The 24,155-nt window shown below is 47.5% G+C and overlaps 1 protein-coding gene and 1 pseudogene across 3 annotated transcripts in view; one reads left to right on the top strand and one right to left on the bottom strand.

Moving 5' to 3' along the window:
* BLVRA (biliverdin reductase A) overlaps positions 1-24,155 on the top strand; it is a 285,794-nt gene that overhangs the window by 35,974 nt on the left and 225,665 nt on the right. The window lies entirely within an intron of this gene.
* Positions 5,373-14,305, bottom strand: LOC146823143 (protein CIP2A homolog L pseudogene; annotated as a pseudogene).

Raw genomic sequence — 24,155 nt, 5'->3', positions numbered from 1 at the left:
GGTGAACCAAGGGCTCCAGTGCCAAAGAAAATACAAGTGGGGACAGTGGGCACTCCTGGCCTGTGCACCCTTGCAGCGCTATGGGATCTGATATATGGCATCCTATTTTAACTCTGGCTGCAGGGTTTGTGTATAATAGTTTAACTAACTTGAGGAAGCTAGACCCTAAACCATACCAGTACTTCAAATAAGAAGGGCCATTCAAGAGAATCAAATGCCTTTTGTAAATCCAGAACCAGGCAGCCCAAATGTGAACACGTTTGCGAGGCGTACATCATCACGAAGAAGAAACGGCAGAGTTTCAGAGAGGAGATTCTGGCTGGCACAAAACCATTCTGATATGGGTGTACAAGTTGTGGGACAAGTTGTGGGACCAAAGAGGCCACTCCCTCTGCCAGGATTTTCGCCAAGACTTTGTAGTCAGTGTTTAACAAAGCAAGAGGCCTATAAGATTCCTTCTCTAATGCATTACTCCAGTGCAATGTGTCCGCAGTTCTGCACAGAGGAACAGGTGACTCAACCATTGGTGATAGATGCACCGTCAGTCACATAGCCCATGGGCTGCTTTATGCGTTTTTTCTATTCCCTTGCTTTTGAGCGTCTTACAGAAAAGTTTGATATTTAAAGCATTGGGGAATATTTTCTAAGTGGTTTGCTGAGAAATCTAAATCTCCAGTTAATTGTTATCCCTTTCATATTCTAGATTTCCTTTGGGATGGTTTCCAGAAGGGTCGTGCACCATCCATTTTAAATTCCCAGTGGGCAGCAATTAAGGCTTTTCGTTAGCTCTCTGGGGATATGTTACAGATATCTCCTTTAGTAACACTGCTTATTAACAGCCTTCGATTACAGAAGTCAACTGTTCGCTCCTCTTTACCAGCATGGGACTTTTCTATTGTGCTTAAAGTTTACAGAAACCTGTAGTTGAGCCTTTGGAAACAAGCAAATCTCGCTTGTTCTTCGGCTGAAACCCTTTTTCTGGTAGCTATTACATCTGCACAGAGATTGGGTGAGTTAGGAGCCTTAACTATTTTACGTCCTTATCTCAATATTTTTTCCGATAAGTGGTTCTGTGGTTGGATCTCACATTAGTCTTATAGCCTCATCTCCTTTCATTTGTCACAAGAAGTAGTTTTGCCAGTTATACAGGATGAATCTGCTTCACGTATTCCCTTTTCTCTGGATGTCAAAAGAGCGCTGTTGATTTATTTTGATCGTACAAATCCCTTTTGAGATTTTAATTCCTTGTTTGAGGCTCATGGTTATGTAGCTGAGGCTAGGGGAGTGTCCAAAGCTACATTGAGCAGATGGACTCTGCAGGCTGTAATACGGGAGTATTCTACTGATGGGGCCTCTCTTCCAGGTTCCAATCAAGGTCACTCATTCAGGGTGATCACAACCTCTTGGGCACAGACAGCGGTTGTTCCTTTAGAGGAGATATGTAGAGCAGCTACATGATCCTTGTGGCATAATTTCATTAAGCATTATTGCCTTGATTTGGCTGATTCTATACAGGATCATTTTGGTTCAGCTGTATTGTCATCAGCAATGAAGTAATTGTTGAAAATAATAAGCAATACATGCACAAACATGCATTTCAATGGTGGTGCAAGCGTTGCCAGTGAAAAACCTGATTTGTTAGAACTGGGACCAGGAGGACTCCATGAGGAAGTAACGTATTTTGCACTGACACATATTTTCTGGGGGAAATGGACGGGAGTGACTGCTGCATATAAACATACATAATGTGCACACTTTCTTAGCCACCTCCCTGTTCGAAACACAGGACTGATGAGTCTTTGCCCATACCCATGTTTTGGAGACAAGATTATCTTATGTTATGTTAATCGCACTTTTAGAGCGCACGGTTACCCTGGGGTGTCCTGGCGCTAAGCACTACCTGCAGGAGAGCGTGATGGAGTATGCTACTGAGTAAAAAGCCATGTTTTCAACCACTTCCTAAAAGAGAGGAGGTCTGTGGCATTCCTCAAGTAGAAAGGGAGGTCGTTCCAAGACTTTGACGCACAGGTGATAAAGTTCCTTCCTCCCCAAGACTTTTTTTAATGAAGGGACAAGAACTTGTTTTGCTCCTGCTGAGTTGAACGTTCTTCTTGGGACATACCTCTGGAATTTTTGCCTCAAGAAATCGGGTCCTACTCCAGTGAGGGCCTTAAAAACAGTGCAAAGTGCCTTAAAGCGTACTCTTTGTCTGACCGGGAGCCAGTTGAGTTGTTTAAGTTCATCCTTTACGGAAACAGATTTTGGAGTCCCTGACAGCAGTCTGGCTGCTGCATTCTGTGCAATTTGAAGCCTGTTGATGTGTTGTTTTTAGGCATTCAAATATAGGCCATTGCAGTGGTTGAGGTGCGACATTATGAGGGCCGTGACCACTGTCTTGAGACTATTTTCAATGAGAAAAAAAAAACTTTTCCTTATAATTCTGAGTGCCAAAAAACAGGCGAGATCACCATACCTATTTGGTCACCCAGAACAAGCTTATTATCCACCATCACCCCTAGATTCTTAGCTTTCTTAGAGGGTGTAGGACAGGTTCCCAAACCTTCAGGCCGCCAGTCGGGTGTCCACACGTGTGGATTGTTCCCAAACTTTATGACCTCAGTTTTGCTGGAGTTTAATTTTAAACAGTCAGAGCACATCCATCCAGAGATGGCAACCATGCAATTATGGAAACGTGCCCCTGTTTCCTTTTCAGCCCCCTCTCTCAGTGACAACACTATTTGAGTGTCGTTAGCAGAGGAGCTGAGTTCGAAACCAAAAGATCTTATCACTCCTGCCAGGGGTGCCACATAAACATTAAAAAGCATCGGGCTGAGGGACGAGCCCTGTGGCACACCACATGGGAGGGAAAATGGCTATGACCTGTTACTGTCCAGATCCACAGTTTGCGTTCTGTCAGCGAGAAATGACTGCAGAAGTTTCCAGGCTAGTCCTTTTATCCCTGCATCTGACAACCGGTCTATCAACACTTCATGATGGACCGTGTCAAAGGCCGTGGACAGATCCAGCAGGATTAGTATTGCATTGCCTCCCGTGTCCAGGGCCTCCCTGGTTTCTTCTGTGGATTTGATTAGGGCCATCTCATTGCTAGGATCTGGTCTAAACCCGTATTGAGACGGGTAGAGTATCTTGTTAGATTGGAGGAATGCACTGAGTTGGATATTCATGGCTTTTTATATGGCTTAGCAGGGAGCGGAAGCCACGAAATTGTCCTGTAATTATCTGGGTCCTTTGGGTCCAGGGTCTGTTTCTTCAGTAAAAGATTAGGTGGTGTGTAATTTATTTCATCTAGAAATACTTGCTCTTAATGTACGTTATTTTGCCTGTAGCACCCAACACCCTTTCATACTCCATTGACTGCAATAATGCAGACACTTATGCATATTAAGTGAAGATACAATTTTCAAAGCTTGGAAGGTACTTTACTGGCAGACAGTGCCCACTTCGAGCAAATGAAGGCTCTATTAGTTATCGTGTAAAAAATGCATTCCATACAGAAATTGCAGTGTTTATTGTCAAATATTAATATAAAACTCACACAGTTCTCTTAATAATGGTTATTTCATTGTTGAAAAGATTGACCAGAGAATGTGACAATTAAATAATCCACTGAATACTAAAATGCATTACATTTATTAATATATTTTTAAATAATCAGAAACATAAAATGGGAATCTCCTGTGACATGAATCATCCTGGACCTGCCCAGATGATCCCACAACACCCCCACCTCCGTAGCCTGCACTGGCTCCCCGACAAGATGAGATGCCACTTGAAGCTGCTCATGCACGCCTATAAAGCCCTCCACTACACGGGACCTGAATACACGAACAACCGCCTGCCCTTCCACCAGTCCATCAGACACCTGCGATCTGCCTCTCTGGCCCTCGCCACTGTCTCCTGCATCCATTGTACCTGAGCTGGAGGACGCTCCTCCCACCTCGCAGCAAAAGCCTGGAATGGCCTCCCCTTCCACCTTCGAACCTCTACCTCCCTAGCCGAATTCAGGAGTAGACTCAAAATCTGTCTGTTCGAGTAGCTCCACCTCACGCAGCACCTGGATACCCCTCTGGGATATTATCGTGCGCAAGTACTGATTGATTGACTCAGGCCGCGAAGCAACTCAGTGTCACGTCACAGCCCACCTTTCCGAACAAACAAACAAAAACATTGCAAGGTGTGAATTTTAGTGATATCCCCTAAAAAATGGACGGAAAATTCATAAATAGAAATTTTACACTGCAACTGCTGCTGTCCAAAAGATTACTGATTAAATGATGGTGCTATCTACACAGGTCACTTATAAACTCTTTCGAGTTCAGCTGACACCAGACCCCCTACTGTTGCAAAAAAAGAAAACAGACCCCATTTCTGTGATACAAACAAAAAAAAGTAGCCACTCTGAGCACTTTGAGACACTGGGTATGATTCACAAACGTAAATGTACAATTTTGTGTAAGTTTACTATTCTTTTGCTATTCACAAACTACAAGTTAATGGTAAGTCTACAACAGCAGACACTCCGCAGTGGGGGGGGGTGAGGGGGGGGGGTACTCTGCACATAAAACAAGCATTTGCAATGCAATAGGTCTTGCATTTGCGCGTGTTTAAGATATTGGCATTGTAAATGACAATGCCTTTATGTGTTCAAAACCAACACGTAAATAAAAGTCATTGCCATTTACAATGCCAATGCCTCAAATTCTCGCAAATGCGAGACCAATTGCATTGTAAATGCTTGTTTTCATTGGCTGGGGGCAGTCGAAGAGTGATGGGGGAGGGGGAGGAAAGAGTTAAGTTTAAAAGGTAAATGGAGAGGGTCGGTTTAAATGAAAAGGACCCTAGGAATCCTCCCGGGTAAATAAAAAATAAAAACTTACTCTCTGCATTTTAAATAAACATTTGTGACACACGGACAATGGGAGAGAGGACATGAGAGCAAAGCAAATGGGCAGCCTGTGAAGATTTATGGCCCGATTAGGGAGATAAGCTATATGTGGCGTGGGTATATTGTGAGAGCTGGAGGAGAGGGGCTCCAAAAGAGAGACTCCGGATGTGAGGAGATGTATGTTTTAAGTGAATGTGCTTGTGCTGTGCTCAGGGAAACAACAGAGAGGAAGGAGTTAAGGGTGGGTGCATGGTGGGAGGGTGACTGAGTGAAACGGAGATAACCCACCCCTAAACAAAGCTGATGCATTTGGAGCAACGATGTGAAATGCAGACACCTCGAGTATTAAACGATTAGTAAACCGAAAGCCTGCTATTTATTGTTGCCTTTGTACATTTCAAAGGGGACGGCAGGCAGATGCAGTCGTGCGAGAATACTTGTGACAAAAAAAAAACAATCCACATCGTTATGTAATCCCAGCATCGCTTGGTTTGTTAACATAAATAAATAGATTACTAAAAGCACGCAGTGTGCTGGGATGTTCTGTGTCTTCCTCCTCCCGTGGCTGCAGTTGCTCTACCATGATGGGCAGCAAGAGTTGCATGAAGCGCTTTGCAGTGGCACCGCTCCCTGTCTCTACCATATCCACCAACACAGTTTGCAGCAGTTCCAGCGACAGCAGTGAACAGTCAGCATCCAGGGACTGTCAGGCTCAGTGCAGCAGAGTCACTGCCGGCTCCAGGGCCTTGCTTTTGGCTCCCAGCCACGATCCGGTCACCCCAGGTTGGTCCAGCAGAGTCTGCCGCAGCAGGCGACGCAGCCGAGGCACTGCACAGAAACCCAAAAGCAGTTCCAATACCTTGGCTGCTGACTCAGGCTCCTTGCCGTGCATCAAGCCCAGTACCTGGACAAGGCAAGAGTGATAGTGACCACACCGTCATCCGCTCCACTCAACACGTATGCACAGACATCACCCAATGATTACACTGACACATTAGTTATGGGTGAAGAACTGCTGCAGGTTTATTTCATACAACATAAGTATGACGATAGAGTGGGTTATCTTACGGGCGATCCAGGGCAAGCAGCCCCTCGCTGCTCCGCCCGCCTTGCGAGCCAGCACGCACGGTGGGTCGATGCCCGAAAGTGCGGCACATTCTTTTCAGATCCTCCTTTGTATCACGTGATCTGTCTAATACTCCCGCCCCTTTTAACAGGGGCGGAGCGTGTTATGGCACACCCCCGGTTGGTTAGGCCCCCCAACCGCCCGAAGGACTAACGGGGCGCCGTCGCGGTCTTCCCAGAACCTCCTTCGGCTCCCGGACCTTGGCTCGGGCACCCTTACTGTGCCGGACAGGGGTACCCTTACTGTACCGCCTGTCGCAGAGGTACCCTTACTGTACCCTTCTGCCTCCAGATCGCCCTGTAACTCCGCCACAGCTCTGGGGAGGCTCCCGTCGATGCCAGAGCCCCCCCTTCCCTCCATTGCTGCTACTGATGCCCTGCCCCTGCGAGCGCCTCTTGCACGTCCAGCAAGAACCTGTCCATCCCTACCCTGGACAGGTGTACCCCATCAGGCTCATAGAACCCCTCCACCTTCTCTTGGAGCAATGCATGTCTGATGAAACCCCATGCCCCAAGTGATGTATTGAGTGTCATGGTTCCCAAATTGCTGCTGCTTCGAGGTTTGCATGATGTCTCGACAGGGCAAAACATTTACCGTAACTGCTATATGGACGCCGTTTATCATGGCTCCGGATGAAGCTACTATGACTGACTGAGCTGCTGAAGAATACGTATCTCTCAGCTCGAGGACCAAAATTTGTGAACGTTTCCCAACTCCCTGGCTCCAAGGAAAGGCTGAGCGAGAAGGGCAACACCTACATCTGTTTCCCAGGCTTGTAAATATGGCATTGGTACCAAGGCATGGTGAAATAGGCGCTTATGGACCTGCAATCAGATTATGATTTTCAATTGCAAATTGAAATGAGGGGCCTTTCTGGCTTAAAAGTGTGTTTCCAAACAGCTGCAGCACAATAAAGCAAGGTGAAGGTAACGGGAGAGTAACCACCTCCCCTACGTATATAAACACAAGCTGACATCACGGGTATCTCATGAGGGGGGCGGGCCCTTGAAAGCCGTGAGCATCAGATAGTGTGGGGGACAACAGCCGCTGTCTTTGTACTCTCACCCAGCACACGGGAACATATGCTCACTGTCCCTGGCTGCATCATGTCACTGTCTCTGGATGGTTAATGCCACAACCTTAGCTGGTGACAGCATTGTTGGCAAATGTGTCATAGAGACAATCTCACCTTCCTACCGCATGCCAGTACAAATACCTGAAATTCGATGAAACTGCTAACTCTGCCACGTTTACCTTTTCAGCCAATAACCCCCTACTTTTGCTTCCTTTCACATTGTATCATCCTATTGCTTAATGCAAACCGACCCGTATCTTAGCAACAGCTCCTTGTTTTGGCCGTTCTACTTGCAAATTAAGTTGCATTAAATTGGATGATAGGGTCTTAAACTAGTCCCGCTGTTCATCCCAATCTTTCCTTGCTCTCCACTGTGACAGCGTATAAAGTTTCGTTGCTGGTTGAATATGGGCTAGATTTAAACTTTATTGCTGCAGCAAGGAGTTAATGGTTTGCCTACAGACCTTGTTATACCAGTGTTGCTGCGTTATGGTAATTCGTGTCACCGACATAGTGGCTTGAAAAAGAAACCTCTTATTTTATCAAATAATTTGTTGTGAGTCCCAGTTATGATTCCGTTCACATCTTCATAGTTGGCAGTGTCTCTATCTTGCCAATACCTGGGTCACGTCTGCCTTAATTGATGACAATACATCTGGCTCTTCCGCTAGCTTTGCAAATTTAACCTGTCAAATGTCGTTGGAAGGCAACACATCTCTGGTCATGCTCATTTCAGAAGGTGTTGAGCCCTTTCCATTCTTAGAAAGTTTAAGTGCAAAGTCCAAGAGGTATGGTCGCTCTCTGGTCTCTCAATAATGACCATGTAGATGAGGGCATGCCATTCTGGGGTGTCTGGTTGAAGTATGCACAGGTAGTGGACACTCTCCCCCGTGTAGTGCTGTGAAACGTGTGCTGTGAAACGTGTGAACTAGTTCATCAAATTCAGCCAGCCACCCCCCTAGGCGGAGGCTTGCACTCCCTAACTTCTGCTAGTGTAGAACCCAGTCACACCTCCAGTGCAGTAGAATTTAGTAATTCACGACGTTGACGACCCCCAGGGGCCTGATACTGGGTTGTGTATATGCGGCCCAATATCACCTTGGACACTTAGCTTGGGGTGGATGGGTGTTAACCTAGCCTGGCTGAAGTGCAATACCTATGACAATCACTCGTGACAAGATGTGCCAACGCAGGTAGAAGTAAGGGTTATCAAGCCCGCCTGGCTTCCTTTCCCAGTTCAACACAGGTCGAAAAAGATGCCCCTTCCAGTCACTGGTTTTAGGCCCTGGAAGGATAGCCGGCAGACAAGTCTGATGGAACCGGCAGTGAACCCTATCCCCTGGCAGGATATCGGGAATGCCAACTGGTCTATAACCCTTGTCATTATTTGTGCTCTAACGCTGTGTTTACCAAACTTCTTGCATCGCAGTTACACTTACTGGGGGATTAGTGTGCTCCTCGCCTGTTTGCTCGCAATTGGTGATGGTCCCTCGAGGGGTGAAAGGTCAGGGCCTTATCCCAGAAGCTTAGCCATACGGCATTCTACAGGAAATCTACAGCATTGCTTTGTAACGCTGTCCCTGGTTCCACTGTGAATTATGGTCGATATGCTCTCCCTCAGTTTGGACAAAATCTCAACTAATCGTACGCCTGCCTAATTCCCCAGGGCTGACTGGTTTAATGCTTTACACATGGAATTGCCCCACCAAATGTGGCCGTGCACTGAAACTTAACTGGGTTGTCTCAACTTTCTTTTAGCGCTAGAAACGCTCCCGTGCTCCATGTGCTTACCAAATTGGTCCCATTCCTTAGTTTCCAGCACACAATGCACTTAAATGTCATCTGGCCCTGTTGCCTGTCAAACAACAGTGACAGCCCCTGTCACCTTCATACGATACATAAACAGACCTCACAAGGTCGCAGAAAAGGCAAGCCAGGCAAAGTCTCGGTAAACCCTGTCACTCTGTGCTTTCCCTGGCCTCCCTGTGAACAGGGAGAATAACCTCCAAGATGTTAAGTATGACACACAAACCCAGGCCTTCCGCATGTTCTCAAAACAGCTCAGGCAGCTGCCTTTCCTGTATAGACTAAGCTGCCACTATGACTGAGTTGCAGAAAACATTACCCCAGCTGCTTCCGAATAGCAAGGCTAAAGATGAAAGGCAGCCGCATCTCTTGACTTAAGCGTGGAACTCACAATAATAAATACCTTCAAGATGTTATGTATGACACACAAACCCAAGCCTACAACTTGTCCAAAACAGCTCAGGCTGCAGACTTTTCTGTATAGACTAAGCTGCCACTATGACTGATTTGAAAGAAACCTTACCCCAGCTGTTTTCGAATAGCAAGGCAAAGATGAAAGACAGCAGCATCTCTTGACTCAAGCGTTGAACTCACAATAATAACATTGGTAGATCGAGTTCTGTGTTACACCTTTCCCACAAGCTGACCAATGCATTATGGTCGAGACTGGGTTTTTGGGCTGAACCTTGACATAAGATAACATATATCTATATATACTCCCTTATCCTGATGCACCACGTGGGACCCATAACGTCGTCCCTTCGTACCTACAGGCATTGAACTAATGCCAATGAGATTCCCCCCTTGTACCGGATAACCCTAATAAATGCTGGATTTTGGGACAAAGATACCAGGGAATAAATTAATGGGGCCTTCCAGTGCGTGTGAACCCATGTCATTGCGATTAGTAACTGTCGCTCAGTTTGAGCTAAAACATGCGACTTCATCCATATAATCAATTAATCAGCAAAGCATGCTGGAGATTAAGGAATGTGTTGCCGGCCCAAGGATATACAAAATGAGCCACAGCATAGCATGGTTCCAGAGACATGGCTGAATGAAGCGGCCTCACGACTTTTGTGACCGTGCAGCGTAGGTACGACTGCCCCTCAAAATTTAATTTAACTGACAACACAAAGAAGCCCTACATGTATACATACGGACAGCTGCTGTATTGCCGGCGGCGCCGGAGTCTGCATAAGACACTGCATAGGGGCATAAGCAATGTGGGTTTTTATTCCTATTGACTTGTAGTGATACATAACACCTGCTGCCACCCTCGGATATTGTTGCACTTTGATGACCAATTCCTTCTCATTGAAGATCTAGTTTGCTTTCATTTAAAGATGCTCGGGAGCTTATGACCCACCACTTATCATATATTACCGTCACCATGGTCTATGTAAGTCTAGGGCCCCCTATAGTCGCCACGATGTCATTATATATGTCTTAGACTGTTCCTCCTCCATGAAAACACGGTTTCATAATATGCAAAGTCACCAAGGTCACTTTCGCACGAAAGGTAGGTAAGGTATAACACCTGGTGATATGAGAGCAAAGTGCTGTAGAGAGTATGAACAAGGCCAGGGTATCCCTAGAAAATTATAATTAGTTGCCGGAAATAATTTGGTTTGTATCCTGCGCTATGCCGGTTATGTTTAATGTAATTCGGCACGCCCATAACAGTGTTGTAGAACTCACGCACTCTCGCGGTAAACGGCAATGCCGGCCTTGGCGATGGTGGCGCCTCGTGCAAGAATGTTGTTGGCGCCCCCCCCATGCCGCCTCCCCCCCCGGCTTCTCACTAGCCCCCTTTAACAGTTGACCAAGTTTCCATAACCACACTCCCAGATGCATTGAATTAGTTATATAGCGCCACTCCTACCAGTGTAGGGTGTCCGAGAACTTTGCATCTCACACAAAAACCGCCGGGCCAATCAATCATATGCATGTGAATCTGTGTACAGGAAATGTTACCTGAGCCAAGTGTAGGAGACTCATGTCATCCCTACTGGCAGGCAGTATAGTTTAAGGCTGCTTGGTATGGAGAAGCGCTAGCTCAGGCGATTTCTACCCCAATTATCCCTCTTTGCAACATAAATCAATGTTCTAATAATGTATGCTTAGCGGTGTGTATGCAGCTCTAGGATGAGCGTTCGTAGGTCACTGTTTACTATTAGGGCTTTCAGATATACATTGCAAGTAACAAAAGGATGCCTCTTTTGAACACAGTAACCTGCTGCCCTATTTACATCATACGCACTCTGCAGTCTACTTGGCACACGTTATTTGCGGCGGGCATATTAACCCTCTGCACTAACTACACCGAAGTCAAAAACAAAACCTCCACTATAAACACGGCTAACAGCTAACAAACACAGAATTAACGCTATGTACGCACGTACGCTCAGGTATGCGCTACTTGTCCAAGATGGCCTCTTACCCCTAGGCGCAAATGTCCCGCTCTCCTTATTTGAGTGACTGACCTGAACTTAGACCAGGGACCCACGTGACTATCGCTGTTCCCGCAGCCAGATGAGACCGCTCGCAAACAAAGGCCATCCGATATCTTTTAGACGCAGTGCTCATTCCACGGCCATAACCACCATTCACATTCGACTTCTGGAAACCTTTCTACAATCGTACCCTTTTCAGCTCATCCTCCCTTGTGCACGCCATGTATGTACTTTCCAAGCAGCCCGTCTTTGCTTTGCCAAAATGCCATCCCATTTTCGAACAGTGCAGGACAGCATAAATCACGGTGAACGCGCGAGGCTGCAAATTACCTTAAGTGGGAAGATAAAACATCACTCCACGTTTCCCACCCTTGAGCCAGATGACACCCGCCCGGGTGCGACCTATTGACCTGCAACCCTGTCCCGTCGAACTCCACTGCCACATGGACCCCAAGTCATTTCCTCATTTCCGAGGCAAGCGCGGCTCTGATGGGGAGGAGCCCGCAGTTACTAGAAAGTGCCCGGCGCAGCTGCATCCCGTCACGCATAGCTCCCACGCAGGTCCGCTCAAGGCTTCTAGGCGCAGCCGCCGGCCCTTTGCTGGCATGAGGCGCACCCCGGAAGCACCTCCGCCGAATTCACAAACACAAGCCCAAAAGCACGAATGCTCCAAGAGACATCGGGAACAGGGCTCTACAATGTGCGAAATCAAAACCATACCTCGAAGGCCTCTTGGGGAGAAAACTATGGCCTCGCTGCGCTAGAATGAGACAATGATTAACATGTGCACAGCAACGGTTCAAACGAAATCGATGCGAAAACCCAGCACGTGGAAAAAACAGCTATCTAGTTAGCCCTGTCGCATAGTCCAGTCCTCCCATGCTCCACAATTCCCGCGACCCTGCCTGTATCCAACACACCCTGCCATGTCTACACTAGGCACCGGGCGTTCATCTCACAGAGCATTCCACAGCATCTACACTATCACCGGGTGCTCCAGATCCTCTGTCGATCCATACAAAAAGGCGCAAGCCCCTCTCCGGAAACGACGCCCAGCTGCTCATCAAAGCCGGGTGTTCAAAACTAAAACACGCAGACAAACAATTCGCTCGCGGGTCATACAAAGTCGCTCTGCACCGACCCGACGACCACCCCTGCAGTCAACAACAGGGAAGAAAACATCCCCTAAAAATATGCGATCAAACGTGTTCACGACGCCACCGCTGCCGCACAACCATGCATGCGACACTACCTCAAGTAGGGCCCGGGGGAAAATTGCCCGTGCAGAAACTGAAATGAGGGTATCCACGCACACCCTGCAGTGAGGAAACAAGCGCACAAACTGTTTGTTCCTGGATTTTTCCCCTTTCCCTTTTTAAGCTCTCCTTGAGCTCAACTGGAGGAGGCGACAAGAGCGCGCGCGTGGTGCATGCACAGTCCACTACATTAGCGGGAAATCAAGCGCGGGTAAATGCTGTACCCTCGTCGACAATCTCCGCACAACGCACACTGACGAAAGGCGGGCCAGCCAGCCACCAGATGGAGCCTCCACCGAGCACAGCACCACGCTCGAACCGGGCGATGTGCCCACCAAACTCCGGACTCACGGAAACCCCTGCATACCCGAGGGAGGCGCCAGACACCGCTGCCCAGGGAGCGCACACAACCACCGGCACCTAGCGCGGGGGAAAGGCCGGCAAAGCACACACGCCTCCCCGCGCCAACCACCGGCAGCGACCACACGCTCCCCCGGCCCCAGACACCTCACCTCGGGATCCCGTTCCGCACCGCGCCCCGTGGCACCAACTCCGCCGACCACAATCAAACGCGACGCCGCCACAAAGGAGACCACGATCTCGCGCGGCCAGGAGTGCAACAGGAAGCAGAGGGCGATCTGCGGGGGCGGGGGGCTTAAATAGGGCCTGGCCCCGCCCAACCCGGCCCAGCCTCCCCCAGCAATGCCCGTTGGGGCCTCCCCTCCCCAAGGCACGGCCTCTCGAGGGAGCAGGAACGGGGGGGGGGCTCCGACGGGTGGCCACTAGAGAGCTGCCCTGCTGATGTCCCCCTGCGTGGGACGCGGGCAGCGGCAAAGTGCTCGCAGCGGGTCAGGTAGTCTGCAATGCGCGGGCTTTGCAACAGGTCAACCAGCAGGTCCACAGAGTACAGGCGGGTTAGTATGCCTCCACCATTCATCACAATATTAAAGATGGGTTGGAAGGTCTGGTGAATGTTGCGTGCGTGGAAGAGCTTCCCGCCCACTGTCTCATCCAGGGTTAGGCTGGCCAGCAAGGACAGAGCGAACACCACCACGAGGAGGCTGCTGTGCGCCAGAAAGGCAATGAGTGCCCACTACAAGCCCCACACCTTGGGCAGTGACTTGACGTGCGCCTGTAGCGCCGGGTTGCCGAGACACAGGTTGGCCAGCAACCCTAGACAGGGAATGGTCAGCTCATCCTCGGGGGCCTGCACATGTGCCGCCAGGAAACCCAGCAGCTCATCAGTGTCGGCGACAGCCCCGTGTGGGCCTCCTTCTCCGTAGGTCAGTAGCTGCAGCTGTTGAACACAGGGCAGCAGAAGAGGTTCTCCCGCCGGTTTCCTCCTCCACTGTAGCGGTGCACAGTAGCTGCCAGCGCGCCACCCAGGCCGTGTGCAGAATGCAGCGCTTTGTGGGCCTCTCCAACTGGTGCCAGAGTTGAGAGGAACCCCAGGGTGCGGAGGGCCACCGGCGGGCCGCAGTGCGTGTCCTCGATCATCTCCACCAGGCAGGTAAGGCACTTGCTGGGTAGCACATGGCCCGAAGCAAAATGCTGGGTCAGTTTCAGACCGGCGATGACCTCAAGCTGACGCTGGAGCTGTAGAGCGTTTTGCTCTGACTTGAGGGCCTTGTAGTGGCCGGCGGCCAGCAGCAGCGACTTGAGGCAGGAGGTTTCATCCATAACCACGGCTCAGAATGCAGCAGAATCAGCAACAGGACGCCAACAACTGCCGGCACGCGCTCCCGCTCTAGAGGTGATGCGTAGCTGCCAAGGTTTCAGATTACTATGTGTGACATTTTCATAATTTCAGTGTAATTATGAGTGAAATTTTTACGACTAGGAGTGACACTTTTTCACGATAACATCAAGCAATTTAGACGAGGTAAACATATAAATAATATCGGAAATTACACCCATTTGAGCAACAAGAAACAAAGAAGTCACTGAACTAAAGTGCGCTAAAGCCAGGAAGCTGAAAACTGAGCAGAGCAGAGTCAGGCTGCATGGCTGCACAGTTCTCAGACTCAGTACACTACAGGCAAGGAGGCGCAGGCAGCTCAGAATGATTGAAGCATTAATGTTATTTATTAATAGAAGCCATTGCAAGTTAGCTAAACTACTAAAACATGGATGCAATAGCAACCTTCACCCACACTGGGCCCCCTGGATCCTCCTTGCTGCCAGCAATCAATCAGTCAAGTCGGGATGCCGAGCATCAGTGTGTACTCCAGGGCCTCTCTGTCCCACGTGGGACCCGACCCACAACAGAAGGATGTGAGGCCCCAACATGAAAAGCACGGACCTCAGCTGTAATGCCCCTAAGCTGCAACAGTAGTAGACTTCATGCTGTCACGTGCTTGAATCTTGCTTGTTCAGTGCTGCATGCAGTGCCGGACTCACTTTGCAGACGTCATTTGCAATGATAGCAGGTTCACCACTCTGACCAAAGCTCTTCAGAGGGATGGCGCAGGCAGTCGTGCTCCTGCAGCCGTACTGAGTTGAGACTGTGACTACAAGCCTTGTCAGCTGGCCTTTGCCTTTTGAGAGAATCGTTGCACAGAGCTACCGGCATGGAAGGCAGCAGGTGAGTTGGCACAACTTTCCAAAATTTACTCTAACAGCCCTTACACAGAAAAAGGCTGGATTTGCATTTTTATTACTAATGTTATTTTATTTTAACAAGTAGCACCTAAAGCTCCAGCTAGAAGACGGAAACCAGTGTGAAGTATAAGCAGTTAAAGAGTGCAGCAACTGGGAAACAGGCAGCGGCACACATGGAGCAGTAGACTGACCCCATTCGACAATATAATTTAAACAAATAACAACCGCTCTCTCTCTCAGTGCAGACAGTTAAAAAGGCACTCCGGAAACTTCAATACATAGTTTCTTGCATCCATAAACTGTCAAGATGCAAGAACGTTCAGAGGACACTCCATTTACTCTTCAAGCGCTAAAAAAAAAATTTGACACTCAGCTGTTCACACACTTACTTGCGAGAAGAGCACGGAATTTCGGTTTATGGGCCGACCGCCTGTCTCCTCAGAGTCCGTCCACAACTTCTCACTCAACTGCCTTGGCAATGGCAAACGACCCCCCACCCTCCCGACTCACTCAGGCTCAGCAGCAGGTGCAGCTCAGAGCGGAGCTGCGCAGTGGGCTGCAGCAGCCCCCTGCGGTCTGTGAGGGTTGGGTCATCATTGATTTTAATTTACTGCAGCGGGGCGGTGCGTCTTGCGAGCAGCGCTGTCACGCAAACTAGCCAGGCAGCCATCAAACATTTAACTGTGGCTGCAGTAGGAGGACGTGACGTCAAATCCAGCGGAACTAAAAAAAGTCTGTCACTGTGTCAAGCCTGAGTCGGCTGCCTGGTGATGTCAGTCAGAACTTAATGATGTGCGGCGGCGGGAATCTCGATTCCTTCATTCATGCATTGTTACAGCCAGCCAGCTATCTATTAGCTCAGCCAGCCCCAAAGCCTGCTTACTCATATCAGCGCTTTAACAGCTCGACAGCCGAGACAGGAGCTATGCCCTATTGTGCGTGATTTTGCATTTCAGTGCGGTGATGCGGACCACCACACTGAAATGCGTTAGTCTAACGCAGGATGCGTGGTACTTGGCAGGGCTGGTGATGGCGAATGCCCGCTCCTCCCAGCATAGGCCCCTTGGCAGCCCTAGGAGGCCGCAGTGGCCTCCGCCATGTAGGAGAAGCTCAATAAAGAAAACAGGCATTTACAATGCAATAGGTCACGCAATTGCAAGTTTTCGAGCTATTTGCATTGTAAATGGCAATGCCTTTTATATTATTAAAAGTTATTGTCATTTACAATACCAATAGTTCAAACTTTTACAAATAGTTCAAACTTTTGCAAAAGCGATACCTATTGTATTGCAGAGTGCGGTGTCCGTGAAGCAGGCTCGGCGCTCATTATTAAGTTTTTTTTTAAACAAATGAAATCGAGCGCAGTGTCCCTGAAGCGGCTGCCGCGCTCAGTATTAATGTTTAAAAAAATACAAATAAACAGGGCGCGGTGTCTCTGAAACGGGCGCAGCGCTCAGTATTAAAGTTAAAAAAATATATAAATAAACAGAGTGTGGTGTCCCTGAAGCGGGCCCCGCGCTAAACATCAAAGTTTTAAAAATAAAGTTTAAACTGAGCGCAGTGTCCCTAAAGCGGGCGCCGTGCTCAGCATGCAAATACAAAGAAAGCAGCTGCCATTGTCCCCATCAGTGTCAATAAACAAAAGAGTGCTCACCCACTTATAATGCAAACTGTGTAACAAGCCAAGTAAAAGGTCCAGTCGTTATGGGCGGTAACAAATTCAGACAAGGCGGGACTAAAAAGGCTATTTACGAATCAGAAGCCAGAATTTACGAAGAACAATCACATAAGCCAATAACAAATATGGGTGGACAGTGGGTGGGGCTTTCAGTGCATACTCTATTACAGCATGCCTCGCAGAGCGAGCAGTGCATGCGTGCTGCCGCTAGGCTCGACCTAAAAAGAAACAAAAGCCTTGAGGGACACAAGAACGGTGTAGAGCCGCCGCGCTGAGACAGATGGCGCTGGTCAGATGCAGGCAGGGGAAGCTAGGTCACCTATCTTCCGATCCCATCAACGTCAGGGAGGGCAAATTCAAGCTTGATCAGCTCCAAGATTACTTTGAAGATTCAAGGCAACCCTCTTGGAGAATAAGAGGTCCTGACAGCATAAATGAGGCAGCGCTGAAGAAGTCAACAGCGGGTCAAAAAGCGCTTACCGCTACAATGGCGTAGACATCAGCGTAAATCATGGGAGGCTCTGGTCTCACTCAGTGATCCCCGAGAACGCAGGCTGCATTTTTAGATGGCACGGCAGAGTACAATGATCACGCACTGCAGGAAGTCAGCCCAGACGATCCAATCTGCGGGTGTGGGGAGGTTGGAAGGACAGCAGATCAGAGGGAGGATGATTGGGCTGTGGAGACCACCTCCTAAGGCTCGCATTGAGTCTGACCAGGAGAACTCTGCAGTGCAAATCGACAAAGATCAAATATGGAATTGAATCCAATTAATTTCTGGTACTGCTGGGAATTAACACAATGAGTTGCAATGTGGTATAGTGAAGATGGCAGGTTAAGGAAGATTTAAACCTAAAAGATGATCCCGAGTCTGGGAGCCTCTTCAAGGCTCGACCATGCGGTATCCATCTTGGGTGATGAATGACAGCACCTGAAGTAATGACTCTTCTTAGAATAATGCCAACACAAATTTATGAGCTAGCCAGTCCATGATGTTCACCGAGTAATGAACACTGTTATAAAGATTGCAAGATCCAAACCCTACAGCTCATCATTCTGTGTACTTTCTTACCTTCTATGCTGGCATCTGCTTTCTTCTTGATGGCCTGTATGCACTTCTCCCTTTCCCCTGGTCTTTGTCTATCTATCTCCAGGGCTCATGTATGCTTATGTGGTCATCTATTAGCTATATCTGTTTTCCCAAGGTGAGATCTTCTTTAATACAAATTACTTCCATAATCTTCTCTCGATCACTGCATTATTTTGACCTGATCCTACTAAATGCTAGTCATGTTGGGGAACTGAAAGCACAGATAGTTCCAAGACTTCTGGAGACAGATGAATAATTCTGAATAGTCTCAGCATGCCCCTGCAGCCCAAAATAATACTGCACCAATATTGTGCAGAGCTTAAAATGTAATACTACTCCAATTTCTTTAGGCAGAGTATGAACAATAAAATCATTACATCTATACTCCTCATCCAGGTTTAGAAAATGAATGCCACAATACAACCTCACACTTAAGGTTGCTTTACGTGGGGGTGCAATTGGCTGGAAAAGAAAGCACCCTTCTTTCGCCCATGCACAAGTGGTACTTTTGTTTTTTTCTGCTGAGTCATTGTAAGGCAGGCACATGTTGGCCCTGTGCACCTAGGTGGCGTTAAATATTTGATGTCAGCAAAGAGACTTTATGTTCACCCAACCCCAGTACAGCAAGCAACAGGAGGTAGAAACGATAGAAGGGGTAGAAAAAGACCACACAATTAAAAGAAAGTGCAACCCAATTAGTCTGAGAAGCAAATAAGCCATAGTACGCAACCCAGGAAGCCCAGCAGTGGGTGCCCTACAACAGGGGCTCACCAGAGGGAGAGGGAAACAAGAGACCACAGATGGAGGATGTGGAAAGGTATGTGTTTACAGCACACATGCTTCTTGATGTCAATAAAATGATACAGTCTACCCAGGTGGAAATATGATCTGCACTGCTATTAAGTTAAAGAAACAAGGGCACCCCTTGAACAGCTTGAAAGTTCAGCTTCATCCACTCCACTGCTTACAATAGTACTGTCACTCTTTTCCACATTAATAGCTCAAATTTCCAGCACTCACAAGTTTTTCTATTTAACATTAATCATCAAACAAACAGAGGAGTTTATAGGCAGAAGCCTTCCTCCTAATACACAAAATGCCATAACCGGGCTCCAACTGCTTTAATTGGAGCCTTTGACCGCTGATGTCCTGGTGCTGTGCCTATCAAAGGACTAAAAACTGAGCATGAAGTACACCTCTTTAGGACTCGATCCATGGCGTGGCAGACACATCAAAGATTTATTCTGGGAGGTGTGGTGTAGAATTAGAAATAACTCTGAATACACTGTAATATATCAAGGTCAAACAAGTGCTTAGTCTTAAAATGAGATGCACACCTAATTCTAATTATAAACACAATACTACTAATCTAACAATGCAGATGAAGGCATCTATAACTGGAGTTAAAGAATTATTGGTTATCATTAAAGGAATATTCCAAGTGCTAAGATAACCCCTCTGCATGATCAGGTCCCACCACTTTAGTCTTCTATAATTGCTCATGTTAAACAAAATATCAGATTGGACAACCTATTACAGTAACCACTTAAAGTAGACTGAGGTCATAAGAAATACTACAAAGAGACCTGTAAAGGTGATCAAAGCTGCCAGCTTATTCAAATCAATCAACTGCGCCTTTTAGACCTGGCACCATTGGCGTGGGTCTCCCTTCAATTTTTTCACTGTTGCCTCCTTTGTTTTTGCTGGTCTAGATGCTTTGGTCACTTTGTCACTGCTCTACAGTGCCAAAGTGCAAGTGCTACCTATTGTAAATTGTTGTAATGGATTAGTGACTCCATGATTGGCTTATTTGATTTACTTGTCAGACCCTAGAACAGTGCACCATGAGTGCCCAGGGCCTGTAAATCAAATGCTGCTGGTGGGCTTGCAGCATTGATTGTGCCACCCACATAAGCAGGTCTGACTCAGGCCTGCCATTGCAGAGCCTGTGTGCAATCTGGGTCTGCCATGTCGACTTGGCAAGTGCACCCATTTGCCAGTCCCTAAAACTTCCCTTTTCTACATGTTAGTCACTCCTAAGGTAGGCCCAGGGTACACCTATGGGCAGGGTGTGCTGGAGCGGGTAATGCTTAAAAATGTTGTATACCCACCCCATTTTGCATGTTTTATTAATTAGATTAATTAATTATAATCAAACTAATGGATTGAGTGATGTGGAAAATATTTACCAACCTTACTAGTATATGGATTACACGTGGGATTTGCATCTGCATGGCTTAATTCGTGAATTCAATTTTGTACGCATACTAATGATAGACAATTAGAATATTGCATGATATATGTCGCTTTTGTGATGTAATTGTGATTCGTGCTTTATTTAGTAAGTATAAACCGCACTGAGTGTTGCTTTTGCTAGATAAATACATACACATATGGGTATTAGCAAGGGAATAACATTTAATTAGTCATTTCTATATATTAATTAAGTTTTTGGGTTTCTTTGCTTAAGTTGACCATTTTGGCCTATCGAAAGATGGCTGCCTGGGTGCCTAACCCGACTGCCGATGCTGAACAAGGCTTGGGTGAAGTGCGCCTGCGCTGACAACAGCTACACAGTGGCCTCGTCATGACCCCAGATGAACATGTACCCTTCAAGGTTGCCCTGGGACACAAGCCAGCTTTTCTGAATGAACAATAATGTGCTACTAAAAAAACGGAAAAATCAAGTATAATGACATCAGAGACTTTATTTCGATGGGAATCCTGTCAGACGATTTCAATTGACCAATCAGAACATTTGAAGACCCGTTTTCAATGATTTTTACTATAAATTAGGGTAGAATAGAGAGGTTGGTGCGGGTTCGTTTCTGGCCTTTCTCGATTTCCTGACGTTATGCTGACAGAGAGGACGGTGACACTGCAGGACAGCAGATTGCCTGAATCTTTGATGAACTGAATTAATGCCCAAAATCCTGATGAACTGAATTTACTAAATTTGATGGGCATAGATTTGCGAGACTGCCAGATTTGACATAGAGGACGACATTTAGCCAGAATAGGTAAATATGAATGGCAACTTGATCAAATGAATGATTTAATTTGCAATATTAATATAAAAGTGAAATTGAATATCTACAGAAATGAGTTGGGTTGTTTATTCATTGAAATGTGTTAATGAAAAGGTTAATTAGGGAATTAGAAATTAAGCTAAACCTGCAACTAACTGATCCATCCCGATTTATGAGGAGAATACTAAAGGTGAAGTTTAGGCCTAATGAGCAACAGAAGGTGGTGTAGATTTGTCGTTCATTAGGGTAGAAGTGGTATTTCCTTCTCATTTCCAGCGTTTGGAGAATAATCGCCTCCCACACGGACTGATGGTGAGTGAATGTTGGTGTTATGGGCCCCACCAGCGAATGTATGGATAATGTGTGTATGTGACATCTTTGGTCTGTGACGGAGGGAGGGATTTTGCACTCTACGCTGGAGCAGTTTTTCTGGTAGCAAGATGATGGTTGTTATTGTTTTGGTTTATTGATTATTGCTTGTACATTGCTTATTGATTTTGGTTATTGATTGGTATTGATTTATGTACTAACACTCTATGTTGAGTTACGTTGAGTTATACGTTGTATGCACGACTTCTGGGATGTAGGAAGTCGGAAGTTTGTAACGGTTCCGTAGTAGAGCAGAGGTAAGCGCTGCTCTCGGGAAAGACGGAATTGTTGTTGCCCTGTAGGTACACAGGGGAAACGTGTGATAATTGAAGATGCACGGCGCATTGTCTGGGTTCGATTCGGTAGCATCGTCGTGTGTTACCATTAGAGAAATTTTTCTGTGTGAGAGAAGTGTGTATGATAGCGAAGGTTACCTGTGAAATTCTGGTCTTAGGTACCAGGGATCCAACTGGCATGCCGATAACGCTTATCACTGGAAAGGTAATAGGTACTCTCTGAGCTTGTTAGAAGGACAAAGGAGAGGTAAGCGCTGCTTTGTTAACGTATGTTATAATTCTGTAGTAGGACCAGGGGTGGGGGAATCATATCGCCCGACGCCCGAACCATGTTGTTTTAATTCACGGGCAAGAAGATTTATTGTCTATTTATGTCCGACGGACATGTAGACATTTTTAATCACGTTAGAGTGGCTCCCAAACTGTGCCGCGGCGCCCTGGTGCGCCGTTATCAGTAGCCAGGGTCGCCGCGCACGATGTGGGAAAGATAGTGTCTGGCCGTGTACACAGGCAGTAAAATACTATGCATTTTTCATTCAGGATGAACCGCGTATTGCAGCTTAGCGCGGCAACTGATATGCAAAGTACGGGGGGGATTGCAAATGCCACCTGCTTAATGCGGGGACAATGGTTTCGCCCAAGAGCGTACGTACATGCGTACGTACGTGCTTTCGCAGACGTAGCCTCCGCGCCATTACTGGCAGACGCAGCTCACCCGCCCTGCCCTGCTGTGCCTCGTGGGTCCGTCTTCAGAAGTTACAATAGGTATGTGCGGTCAAGACAGAGGAAAAAAAAAGTTTAATAATATGTGTCAGTGTCAATTCCTCTTCTACGCTAGCCTTCTCTGTCTGACCAAAGAGACCACTATCTTTGCACTTACAATTGGAACGTGGATAGCCACCAATTACCAAAGCTCTTAAAACTCCACCACAACCGCATTGCTGTGGTACGGGTTTCATTGACCATAGAAGATGGCGGGCTAGGTCGGCAACACTGGAAATGCAGGTTGCGCCTGGGTGAGGTTATCTCTGCATCAAGTGCGCCTGGGTGAGGTTAGCCGGCCCCTGCATCAGGTGCATTGACCTAGCGAGCTTAGCTAGCATATCGGGCACTCTTTGTGTTTGGACGTGTGTTGTCGCCGCGAGCTTCGTTCCTGTGCTCTCTTTGCTTTCAAGTGTCGCCGCGGTCCCAGCAGACAGTCGCACACCTCCCGCGAGGCGTGTGTTTGGCAGCTGCACTACTGAGATGTTAATCTGCCTCCCGGCTACAGGCTACTGCAGAATAATTCAATTGTCACATTTTGTATCGTTGTGGTTTAGGTGGCGTTGTTTCCCGGCTATCTTATCTAGGAGGCGCACATCTCTGGATGAGCCGGCGGGTTAGAGTGAAGCTTGCCCCATCAGCTAGGGGTTCTGGTGCCTCGGTGGATGTGGACTCGAAACACCTCCTCTGCACCAGAGTCTGAACCCGAAACTCGCCCCTCTTCCATCACAGGCCGCGCAGGCCACATGTTTCTGTGCATGGGTGTGAATCAGTTTAATGCCTGGTTCCGCCCCCCGCCCATTTTCTCCCTTTCAAGGCTAGGCGTTACTTTGCTTCGATTGATGTGTAACCACATTTATCAGTTAGATCCTTTGCATTGGGGTATAACCCCCAATTCCTCCCCTTTATATGCCTTAGGTTCGTTTGCATCCGGTGCACGTAGATCATACCAGCTCCTTCCTCAATCTCCCCCCCCCCCCAGTCTTTCTCCCTTTAAAGGCCATACGTTTCTCTGCATCGGTGGACCTGCACTTTGAAACCCTCCCCTCGTTTCATCTTCCACAGACTACCTCTGATCCTAACAAATCTGGGCACAGGTTTGTTCCTTCCTGTTTGTACTTTCCCTGTGTACTTGTGCATAAAACATGCGCACGTTGGCGCCGCTCTTCTGCTCCGACTCTTCCTCAATGCCGGCTTGTGTTTTTAAGTCAGTTGTTGTATTTCTTGGCAGGAGAGTATGGCAGGCCACCAGGTTTTAACGTGCGGGGCACCTCCGCCATCGTACACTGCTGCTAACATGCTGCGCGTGCGACCTCCACCCTTCACGACCTCCTACGTGTCTTTTCTCTGTCTGAGAGCCCTTGCCAAGTGCTTTAGGCCCCCTGTACAGCGATGTCAATAGTGAAAAACAAACACAGATCACACGCACACTCATGCATGAATAAACACACAAACGCCGCGCACAGCGGAGATCCCTGTTTTGTATAGTTGAGTTGTATAGTTGAGGTTGTGACCTCGGTGAAGTTAGTGCATAGGATGGAAACAGATCTGCAGATTAATGCTTTCAGTAGAGACATCCGTTGGTGACTTGTAATTTATAACTTAAAGAGTCCTAACTGTCCTAATATAGAATAGTGAACTATTACTTTCAGCCCAGATCTGCATAAACACACCGACAAATATACATTACAAAATTGATTAATGT

Source organism: Triturus cristatus, chromosome 5_2, assembly GCF_964204655.1.
Source record: "Triturus cristatus chromosome 5_2, aTriCri1.1, whole genome shotgun sequence".
In the NCBI taxonomy this organism is placed as follows: domain Eukaryota; kingdom Metazoa; phylum Chordata; class Amphibia; order Caudata; family Salamandridae; genus Triturus; species Triturus cristatus.
Note: the sequence above shows the minus strand (reverse complement) of the source record. Positions and strands in the feature narration are given on the sequence as shown.